Source organism: Ovis canadensis, chromosome 21 (assembly GCF_042477335.2).
Source record: "Ovis canadensis isolate MfBH-ARS-UI-01 breed Bighorn chromosome 21, ARS-UI_OviCan_v2, whole genome shotgun sequence".
Taxonomy (NCBI): Eukaryota; Metazoa; Chordata; class Mammalia; order Artiodactyla; family Bovidae; genus Ovis; species Ovis canadensis.
In genome coordinates, this window is record NC_091265.1 from 65,549,599 (window position 1) to 65,560,987 (window position 11,389).

At 52.7% G+C, this 11,389-nt stretch overlaps 1 long non-coding RNA gene across 3 annotated transcripts in view; it reads left to right on the forward strand.

Moving 5' to 3' along the window:
- Positions 1–314: 314 nt before the first annotated feature.
- The window catches only part of LOC138426837 (uncharacterized), a 36,369-nt gene continuing 25,294 nt past the window's right edge, over positions 315–11,389 (forward strand). For 2 of the 3 annotated variants that reach the window (XR_011251785.1, XR_011251784.1), the window contains exons 1-3: positions 315–403; positions 7,870–7,985; positions 10,535–10,662. This is a non-coding gene — a long non-coding RNA (uncharacterized lncRNA). Of the gene's footprint in view, positions 404–7,869; positions 7,986–10,057; positions 10,255–10,361; positions 10,423–10,534; positions 10,663–11,389 lie in introns of those variants that run through there. The other variant, XR_011251786.1, reaches the window with a different exon arrangement.

Consider the following 11,389-nt stretch of genomic DNA (forward strand, 5'->3'; position numbering starts at 1 on the left):
CCTTTCGGAGACCAGGGCTCGTCCTGAAAGGACCTAGGGGCCCCCAGATACCTGTCGTCCCCTTAGCTTACAGAGCATGCTCATTACTTCACAGATGAAAGGGTCTTATTTATTTGATTCTTTGTTTGGGGCACTCTGTGCAGGATACAAGATCTTAGTTTCCTGACCAGGGACAGAGCCCCCGTCCTCTGCAGTGGAAGTGCAGAGTCCTAGCCACTGGGGAGCTAGGGACGTCCCCGGAGACATCACAGGCTCTAACGACTATGTGTCAAGGGCCAGAACAAAGGCCAAATGTCTGTTTTTTTCTTGTATCACAGGCTACCCTCGGGTCACCGACTGGATCCCTTACAGCGAAACGATCTGGGCGCCTCGCTAGAATCAGCGCAGCGCATTGTCACATCAGGTGGGAACATCCCCCAGGGCGAGGCCCCTCAGGCCCGCAGGCCGATCTGGTCAGGCTCCAAAGCAGGACTGGCCTTGGTGCTGCGGCCTGACCTCTCGGGCCTCTGGTGAGGCCGAAACGAGGACCAGCGTCGCCAGCTCTGAGCCTCTCTCGGGCGTTGGTGTAACACCGGTTTCCTTCCTCACATCCCAGGACCTGTGGGTTCATCCCGTTGCCCCCAGCTGCTGTCCCTTCTCTCCCTGGTTCCCAGATGAGCTGGTCTAGATTTCAGCTGGGATAGGAGCCCCGAGAATGCCTCCCCTCAGTCCACACTTGTCCGGGCGGGTGCAGGGCTAGCCACGTCTGCCGTCAGCCCAGGTTGGCCGAATGGGGCGGCGCGGCTCCACTGGCCGCTTTAGGCCCAGAGGTGTTCAGGTTGAAAACCACAGTTACATCCCCAACCTGTGGGTCATCGCAGAGTGCTGGGCTGAGCTCCCGGTGTTACACAGACCTGTTTTACTCATTGTAGTGCCTGAGGCCACAGAAGAGTCAGACAGGACTTAGCGACTAAAAACAAGGGTATTTATATCAGTTCCAGTCAGGGGGTGGGGCGGGAGAGAGGTCCAAGAGGGAAGAGATGTACGGTGTATATCGCTTCATTGGACAGCAGAAACCAATAGAAGATTGTAAAGCAATTCTACTCCCAAATTGAAATTTAAACCACAGTTGCAGTTTCTTGCATAAGAAACCAGCCCCCCACCCCCTGCCGCCCTCACCCCGCCTCTGGCCCTGGTCGTTGCAGACTCAGTCTTTTCAGTATTGCATCAAGTAGGGAAAAAACTGAAGTGATCTGGGGAAGAAAGAGCAGGGCCTGCCCCCTGCCCCCAGCCCGGCAGGCATTGCACAATGGCGCCAGCATCCTCTCCGCCCTCGCTGCCCCGGATCCGCCGGGAGACAGAAGTGCCGGTCCAGGGGCGTCGCCGCCGGGCCCCTCCTGTGCTCCACCGGCCGGTCCCTCAGACCTGCGCTGCCAGGCTGCACATTCTGGGCCCTACAGAGTTCCTCATTCGGAAGCCGCGGCAGTTGGCCGGCCAGATTGGTGCAACCCACCTCTTCCGGTTTCTTGGGGCTCTGAGTGTCTGTGTCTGGGTCAGCCAGACACCATCCGGGCCGAGCGTCTGTGCCCGTTGGGACCCCCGTGCAGACCACTGGCTCCCAGCCTCAGTCTCGCCTGCCAGCTTCCATCAGGGCCTACCCCCCGCCCCCGGCCCTGAAAACTGGCCACATGGCCATCAGCCACCCCGACCCCCGTCTCTTCCCAGGGTGCCGTGCCTCTGAGGCTGTGGACCCCATCCCCTTGCGGTGCCCCCGCGTCCGCCCACCCCGGGGGCCCAGGTGTATGCCTCAGGTGAGGACACGGGGATCCGCTTGCCGATTCCAGTCACTTCTGAGCCCGCGACGGGGTTGTGCTGAGGGGCATCGACCTGCCTACTTGAGCACAGCCCAGATCCCCACAGAGATTTCCACGGGGCTGTGTCCTTCCCGGACGTCCCTGTAACAGGCCAGGTTTCCACGGGCCTCCTGCCCGACCAGATGGCCAGGTCTTTCGCTCCTGCCTACACGTTGGTAAAAACCCAAATGTCAGGACCTTCCCTACTATCCGGTGCTTCGAGGAGAGCACGTGCCAGCCTGCTCAATGCCAGGCTGGGCTGCTTACGGCTCGGCCAGAGCGGGGCCATCCAGACAGGATGTGGCTGCCATCTGCACACCAAGCCGCTCTCGGTCAGTGAGGGGAGAGCTGCAAGTTGGGCCGTGTCCCAGGGACAGCACAGCCCAGCAGCTCCTGCCGAGGTCAGTCCCGAGGAAGCAGATGCTTCCTGTGCGGGGGCGGGGGGCGGAGGCTTGTGTTCCCCAGGTTGCACCACCCGGTAGAAAGTGTCTCCACGTCATGCTGGAGCTCTTTGGGGCACCTCTGCGCCCTTAGAGGCCTACCCCCCGTGTCATCCTGGACGTTGAGGGGATTTCAGGTTTCGTGATCTCTTTTTTTAATTCACGTGTTTTATTTTGGGGCTGTGCTGAATCTTCGTTGTTACATGCCAGGCTTTCTCTGGTTGCCATGCTCCAGCTTCTCATGGCGGTGACTTCTCTCGTTGCGGCTCGCGGGTGCTAGAGCTCAGCGTCAGTTGTGGGGACACACAGGCTTAGTTGCCCTGTGGCCTGTGGGATCTTCCCGGGCCAAGGATCCAACTGGCGTCCAACTGGCGTCTCCTGCATTGCAAAGTGGATTCTTGACCACTGCACCACCAGGGAAGCCCTTCATGATCATTTTGCATCCTTCAGCCACCAGGGTAGCTCCAGTGGGTGTTTGACAATAAGGCATACACAAGCGGGTGTTTGACAATAAGGCATACACAAGCGGGTGTTTGATAACTCCACGCAGACGGAAGTTCTCTCGTCTGAGGTCCCGGTGGTCATCACTAGGAGGTGCCCACGGCTGCTGCCCTGAGCCCCTGTCTTGGTTGCACGCAGGGCATCGCTCAAGGACCTGCCCGCCTGGCCCCCCAGCTTCTGCTTCCTGGGGGGGTGGCTCAGGTCATCTCACTGGTTCCCATTCAGAGTATCCAGTGAACACGGCTTGAAGGACGGAGTTATGAGCTTTACAAGACCAGGCAGGAGAAACATCCCTGAGCCAGGCACCACGTCCACCCCATCCCCCAGCACAATCAGGTGGAAGAGGCCCAGTGGCATCATATAAAGCCTGTCCAAGCGTCCCGAGGCTTCTCCGAACTTCGACCTTAATCCCATCCACCCTGACATTCCTCCCAGTGGCCTCCACTGGGGTCCATCTACAGGCCTTGGTTCCATAACACCAGGCAGGGGCTGCATCCCTTACTGCGGCATAATGTCCACATCATAACCCACCAGGTAAAGGGGGCATGACTGCTGCAGCAAGAGCCCTGCATGCTCACCATGCTGTTCTGACTGTTGGCTTCTCCAGCCCGGGTCGGTCCCACCGTGTGCAGGGCTCTGGCACTGAGGACTCCTGGGCTCGTCCCTCCACCCCTGACCCTGATGTCCACTCCGGACAAGGCTCTGGGGCCCCAGCAGAGGGTTGAGCTGAGGGGCCCTTTGGTCCATTTTCACCTTCTTCTTTTATACTTGGAGTATAGCTGATTTATATACACAGCAAAAACAAGACCGGGAGCTGACTGTGCTTCAGGTGATGAACCCCTTATTGCCAAATTCAGACTTAAATTGAAGAAAGTAGGGAAAACCACTAGACCATCAGGTATGACCTGAATCAAATCCCTTACAGTAGAAGTGACAAATAGATTCAAGCGTTTAGATCTGATAGACAGAGTGCCTGAAGCACTATGGACAGAGGTTCATGACATCGTACAGGAGGCAGGGATCAAGACCATCCTCAAGAAAAAGAAATGTGAAAAAGCAAAATGGTTGTCCGAGGAGGCCTTACAAATAGCTGAGAAAAGAAGAAAAGCTAAAGGCAAAGGAGAAAAGGAAAGATATACCCATCTGAATGCAAGGTTCCAAAGAATAGCAAGGAGAGATAAGAAGGCCTTCCTCAGTGATCAGTGCAAAGAAATAGAGGAAAACAATAAAATGGGAAAGACTAGAGATTTCTTCAAGAAAACTAGAGACACCAAGGGAACATTTCATGCAAAGATGGGCTCAATAAAGGACAGAAATGATATGGACCTAACAGAAGCAGAAGATATTAAGGAGAGGTAGCAAGAATACACAGAAGAACTGTACAAAAAAGATCTTCAGGACCCAGGTAATCACGATGGTGTGATCACACCTAGAGCCAGACATCCTGGAATGTGAAGTCAAGTGGGCCTTAGAAAGCATCACTACGAACAAAGCTAGTGGAGGTGATGGAATTCCAGTTGAGCTCTTTCAAACCTTAAAAGATGATGCTGTGAAACTGCTGCACTCAATATGCCAGCAAATTTGGAAAACTCAACAGTGGGCACAGGACTGGAAAAGGTCAGTTTTCATTCCAATTCCAAAGAAAGGCAATGCCAAAGAATGCTCAAACTACTGGACAATTGCACTCATCTCACACGCTAGCAAAGTAATGCTCAAAATTCTCCAATTCAGGCTTCAACAGAACTTCCAGATGTTCAAGCTGGATTTACAAAAGGCAGGGGAACCAAAGATCAAATTTCCAACATCCATTGGATCATCAAAAACGCAAGAGAGTTCCAGCAAAACATCTTCTGCTTTATTGACTACGCCAAAGCCTTTGTGTGGATCCCAACAAACTGTGGAAAATTCTTCAAGAGGTGGGAATACCAGACCACCTGACCTGCCTCCTGAGAAACCTGTATGCAGGCCCAGAAGCAACAGTTAGAACTGGACATGGAACAACAGACTGGTTCCAAATTGGGAAAGGAGTATGTCCAGGCTGTATATTGTCACCCTGCTTATTTAACTTCTATGCAGAGTACATCATGAGAAACCCTGGGCTGGGTGAAACACAAGCTGGAATCAAGACTGCTGGGAGAAATACCAATGATCTCAGATACACAGATGACACCACCCTTACGGAAGAAAGTCAAAAAGAACTAAAGAGCCTCTTGATGAAGGTGAAAGAGGAGAGTGAAAAAGCTGGCTTAAAACTCAACATTCAGAAGACTAAGATCATGGCATCTGGTCCCATCACTTCATGGGAAATAAATGGGGAAACAGTGGTTGACTTTATTTTGGGGGGGCTCCAAAATCACTGCAGATGGTGACTGCAGCCATGAAATTAAAAGATGCTTGCTCCTTGGAAGAAAAGCTATGACCAACCTAGACAGCATATTTAAAAGCAGAGACATTACTTTGCCAACAAAGGTCCATCTAGTCAAAGCTGTGGTTTTTCCAGGAGTCATGTATGGATGTGAGAGTTGGACTGTGAAGAAAGCTGAGTGCTGAAGAATTGACACTTTTGAACTGTGGTGCTGGAGAAGACTCTTGAGAGTCCCTTAGACTGCAAGGAGATCCAACCAGTCCATCCTAAAGGAGATCAGTCCTGAATATTCATTGGAAGGACTGATGCTGAAGCTGAAGCTCCAATACTTTGGCCCCCAGATGAGAAGAACTGACTCATTGGAAAAAGACTGTGATGCTGGGAGGGATTGGGGGCAGGAGGAGAAGGGGACGACAGAGGGTGAGATGGCTGGATGGCATCACTGACTTGATGGACATGAGTTTGAGTGAGCTCCGGGAGTTGGTGATGGATGGGAAGCCTGGCGTGCTGCGGTCCATGGGGTCGCAGAGTCGGACACGACTGAGCGGCTGACCTGAGCTGGCTGCTGGCTGGTTTGCGGTGTTGCGTCAGTTGTGGCTGAGCAGCAAAGTGAATCAGCTTTACATAGACACATACCCACTCTCTTTCAGACTCTTTTCCCATATAGGTCGTTACAGAGTACTGAGTAGGGTTTCCGTGCTATACTCATTATTAGTATCTATTTTATATTATTGTTATCTTATTAGTTATCTATGTTGTATAGGAAATGTGTTGTTGGAGATGACTCTTGAGAGCCCCTTGGACAGCAAGATCAAGCTGATCGATCCTGAAGGAAATCGGTCCTGAATATTCACTGGAAGGACTGATGCTGAAGCTCAAATCCTTAGGCCACCTGATGTGTGAAGAGCTGACTCATGGGGCAAGACCCTGTTTCTGGGAAAGACTGAGGGCAGGAGGAGAAGGCAGCCACTGAAGATGAGATGGTTAGACAGCATCACCGACTCAGTGGACATAAATTTTACCAAACCCTGGGAGATGGTGAGGGACAGGAGGCCTGGTGTGCTGCAGTCCGTGGGGTCACAAGGAGTCAGACGCGACTGAGCGACTGAGGAACAGCAAGTGCAGCACCGTGAATCCCCGTCTCCCAGTTCATCCCTCTTCCTCCCTGGAAGCCATACTTCTGTTTTCTACATCTGTGGCTCTATTTCTGTTCTGTAAATAAGCTCATTGTATGTTTTAGATTCCACACAAAAGCAATATCATGCATTTGTTTTTCTCTGTCTGAATTGCTTCACTCAGCATGACAGTCTCTAGGTCCACCATGTTGCTGTAAATAGCGTTATTTTGTTCCTTTTTGTGGCTGACTAATATTCCATGGTATATATATACACACCATGCCTTTGTCCATCTGTCTGTAGATGGACGTTCGGGTTGCTTCCGCGTCCTGACTATTGGAACTAGTGTCAACTTCTACTCTGATTAAGCTGCCTGATCGCTGTCCCCAGAGGGTTTAGCTGTGCTTCCTCTTTGGGACTGCTGCCTTCCTGCTTCTAGCTTTCCTCCAAACTGGCGGAAACAGGCCAGACTCGTTCAGGGCCCGTTAGTGTTCGGAGCCCAGCAAGGCCTCCTTTTGGCTTTGAGACATCCTTTGTTTTGCCCCCATCAGTGTCCCTTTTATTAATCTATTTCTTAATGAAGATCTAAAGATCCCACCCTCCTGGGGAGAGTCCTGGGGTCCGGCCATCCCTTTCTCCATCTTCTTGTCGGTTAGTTACGTTTTGAGTAGTGACTGTAAGACCCGGAAGGGGGGGTGGGTCAGCTGAGACAGCGGTTTCTGCCATCAGGCTCTCTAGAGGAGGGGAGAAGCGTGCCCAGGATCTCCCCATATATTTCTTTGCAACTTCTGTAAAGCCATAATTATTTCAAAGTAGAGTGTCAGAAAAAAAGTTGTAGGCTGTGAAATTTGAAAACCTCAATGAAACAAAAACATCGATAGAAAAGTATGGATGGACCGAACTGACTCCAGAAGAAGTCAAATCAAGAGTCTCCCTCGTTCATGATAGTCTCAGTTGAAGGAAAGTGTCTTTCTAGAGAAGGGTCATCTAAGGGACCCAGAAGGAGTAGAAATACAGCGTGTTAGCTGTCTGCGGTTGTGCGAGGCAGCTTGGCCCCAAATGTGGTACAGCAAGTCCCCTGCGTGCAAACAAGCTCTGTTCTGAGATCACCCTCGTAAGTCTAAAAAGGTCAGCCTGGGTATCCAGCTAACATCATCAGCTATGTAGTCCTGTACTTTAATAGGTTTATAATACTTTTCACACAAATAATACATTTAAAGAAAAAAACCAAAAATGAAGAAAACATTTTAAATCTTATAGCTGTTGTTCAGTTGCTAAGTCATGTCTGACTCTTTGTGACCCCATGGACTGCAACATGGAGTTTACTCAAATCCATGTCCATTAAGTCAGTGATGCCATCCAGCCATCTCATCCTCTGTTGTCCCCTTCTCCTCCTGCCTTCTATCCTGCCCAGCATCGGGGTCTTTTCCAGTGAGTTAGCTCTTCACATCAGGTGGCCAAAGGATTGGAGCTTCAGCTTCAGCCTCAGTCCTTCCAATGAATATTCAGGGTTGATTTCCTTTAGGATGGAATGGTTGGATCTCCTTGCAGCCCAAGGGACTCTCAAGAGTCTTCTCCAACACCACAGTTCAAAAGCATCAATTCTTCCCTTACAGGACAGCCCTCCATACGGTCACCACTCCCAGCAGAGTGAGCAAAGATGATACGAGAATGGAAGCTGGGTCTAGCCTCAGAAGACATCTCATGACTGTTCCTCGTTCAGTTGTTGGAGGTAAGTCACTCGCTAGATCAGCCCACATGCTCTGGACAAAGGGGGTTGCATGGGGTGTGGCCAGGAGGAGGCAGGGCTTGATGAGACTAATTTATATGCTGCCTATCACAACAGATGGTAAAGAATCTGCCTGTAATGCAGGAGACCCGGGTTCAATCCCTGGGTCAGGAAGATCCCTTGGAGAAAGGAATGGCTACCCACTCCAGCACTCTTGCCTGGAGCATCCTGTGGACAGAGGAGCCTGGTAGGCTACAGTCCATAGAGCTGAAAAGAGCCGAACACGACTGAGTGAGTAACACTTTCGCTATCACAACAGCCGCTTGCCATGTGGCCACACCTCGTGTCACAATCAATTCAACAGACACTGCAACCAGGAGGAGGGTGCCTGCTGGGGAACGGTTATCACCAGGACAACCGTGGACTGCTTGCTTGTGGCAAAGGAGAGATAAAACTCTACAGTGGAAATGGCTGCTGTCCCCTCTGTGACAAGCAGGCCTGCGCGTCCCAAGCAGGGGCAGCAAGGACCCCACGCCTCACCTGTGCAGGGTTCCCTCCAAGGCGGGTGACTTGCCATCTCACCAAGCCTTCAGCGATCACTTCCAGTTACAAGAGAAACAGGGGAGAGAGGCACCAGGAGGACGTCACCTCCAGAACCCGGGACCCTCGGGCCACTGACCCACGCTCCCGAAGTGGGGTCATGGCTCAGGGAGAAATGCAGAGGGTGGAAGGAAAGCGCTGTAAATCAGAAAAGACTGAGGAGACACACCCCGGGCAGGGGGCTCGACAGACTCTAGGCGTGAACAAGCCAGCAGTAAGAGCTAAAATGGAAGCGTGGTGGAGATGGAACGAAGATCGTGTTCTCAGTGCCATCAGGGAATTACTGCTAACGTGGCCTCCTGGCAGCAGGATTGTGTGTCTGCTGGGAAATAGCTTCCTTTTTTGGAGATGAATGCTGAACTACTTGTCTATTCAATGTCTGTGTCGTGACATGGGATCGACTTTAAGAATCTTACGTACACACATATCTTAAAGTAAACACAGGTGTGTGTATGTGTATATGTGTCTATATATACAGAGAGAGAATGGAGAACGAGGTATTTATTCGGGAGAGGGGCGCATCTGAGCTCCGGGAGCAGGTCGGCAGGCAGGAACCCAGGCTGGCTCCCTGTGTTTCGCTCTTGAGGTTGAAATCCTTCTTCTGGGAAAACTCAGTCTTTGCTGTGAAGACCTTCGAATCACGGGCAAGGCCCACCCACTCGATGAAGATGGTCTGTTTTATTCCAGATCTTCTGATTGAGATGTTCAATCAGACTTCCCTGGTGGTCCAGCGGTTAAGAATCCACCCGCCAATGCAGGGGACATGGGTTTGATCCCTGATCCAAGAGGATCCCACATGCCCTGGGGTAACTGAGCCCGGGAGCGCACCGCTACTGAGCCCTCACTCTGGAGCAGGGGATCTGTCACAGGAGAAGCTGCCGCATTGAGAAGCCTGCACCTGCAGCTAGCGAGGAGCCCCGCTCGCCGCAGCTAGAGAAGAGCCACGCGCAGCAAGGAAGACTCAGTACAAACACACAAAAATGGGAATCTCATCAAAAACTACCTTCACCGCAACATCTGACCGGTGTTTGACCAAAAAGCTGGACACCAGGACCTGGCCGAGCTGACACATAAAACTAGCCTTTCCCGTGGATATATGTGTATTCATTATATTACTCTTTCTACTTCTTTTCTGTATTAAAGTTTTCATCAAAAGCTAAGAAACAAAGAACCTTTGTTTCACAGAAGTCACTATAAGGAAAGTGAAAGTCAGGTCGCAAATATGAGACAATATTTACAATCCACGTAAGTAACAAATGACTTCTACCCAGTAATACCAACTTCCCCACGCCTTAGAAGAAAGAGACATAGGATCTGATTTTTTTTAATGGGCAGAAGACATAAACAGACATTTGGCAGAATAAGAAACAGAAATGGTCGGCAGTCATGCAGGCGGGAACAGGAAATTAACACCTCCTGACGCACAGAGAGTTTCAGGTTTGGGGCAAGAGCACGCGTGCGCTGCTGTGAGCAGCGGAATCGGAGCAAGCAGTGGGAGGACCGGCGGGCCGTGTCTGGGAGGCTGGCTTCTGCACACGCAGCGATTCGGCACCCTGCCTCTGGACGGGACCCTGGGTCGGGTCGCCAACCTGTGAGCTGTGCCCCATGGCGGGTGCGAGGTGGGAGTGAACCTTAAAATCAGGTGGTGGTGTAAAGGCAGCCCCAGCTTCAGGTGCTGTTTAAGTCTTTATTGAAATTTTGTTACAATATAGCTTCCGTTTCATGTTTTTTTATGTTTGGGTTTTGTGGCCCAAAGCATACGGGATCTTGGCTCCCCAGCTAGGGACTGAAGCCACATCCTCTGTGTTGGAAGGCAGAAGCGTAACCACTGGGCCACCAGGCAAGTCCTGCTCCAGGTGTTCTTAGTCCGCACGAACCTACGCACGTGCCCGCCCCGGCCCCCGTGTGGCTGCCCGGCCGGCGAGTACCTGGCTTTGTTTTTGCATTTCTAGGTCTGCCCTAAGATGCAGAGGACCAGAGGCTGGACACCTGTGCCTCCACCTGCAGGGACAGCAGTGCGCCCCGCATCAGGACCACTCAGACACTGGTTTCCGTCGGCTCGGTCCACAGGCCACTGACCGTGAGTTCACCCCTGCCCCCCAGACCCCTGCCGATAGATCTGGAGAAGGCATGGTAGGCCGCTTGGGTGAAAACCGCATGGCAGAGCGCGAGTGAGCCCTGTGAAAAGAGGTCTCACAGAGCCTGTGCCCCCGCGCCCTGGTCCCCTGTGCACAGGAGGCGGAGGCCTTGTTTGGGCGTCTGCTTTGCTTTCACCTGCGTCCAGGCGGCACGTCGGGGTGCTGACTTTGAGTGGTGTGCAGAGTTGGTGGAGGTGCCCCCCGGGTCACAGGACTTGGTCCTTGGGACCCAGGGACCCCAGGGCCCCAGCAGCTGCTGGGGAAGCTGAGATGCGGAAGGTCAGTGCCAGCCTGTGCAGGCACACAGCCGCGCCCTCGGCCAGGACCTCACCTCCCTGTGGGACTCCTCGTTCGGCTCCCCTCTGGGCCGGGGAAGAGGTGGACCGCTGCACATGGGGTGGCAGGGTGACCCGAGCTGCCTGTCTTGAAGGGGGTGTCATTTGTGCACCGGGTCATGTAGTTGGGCTGGCCAGCAGCTCCCCATTGCCCAGTGAGGTTGGGGGTCTGGACTCTTGTAAGGTCCCTGGAGCCCGTGGCAGGCAGGCAGTGTCTCCTTCCTCATCCTGCCCGTGCTGCCTGCAGGGAGAGGAGCCGCCCGCGGGCCCAGCAGGACACCCCTACAGCCGGATGCCCAGCTTGTCGCAGTGGCGCGTCCAGCTCTGCACCACA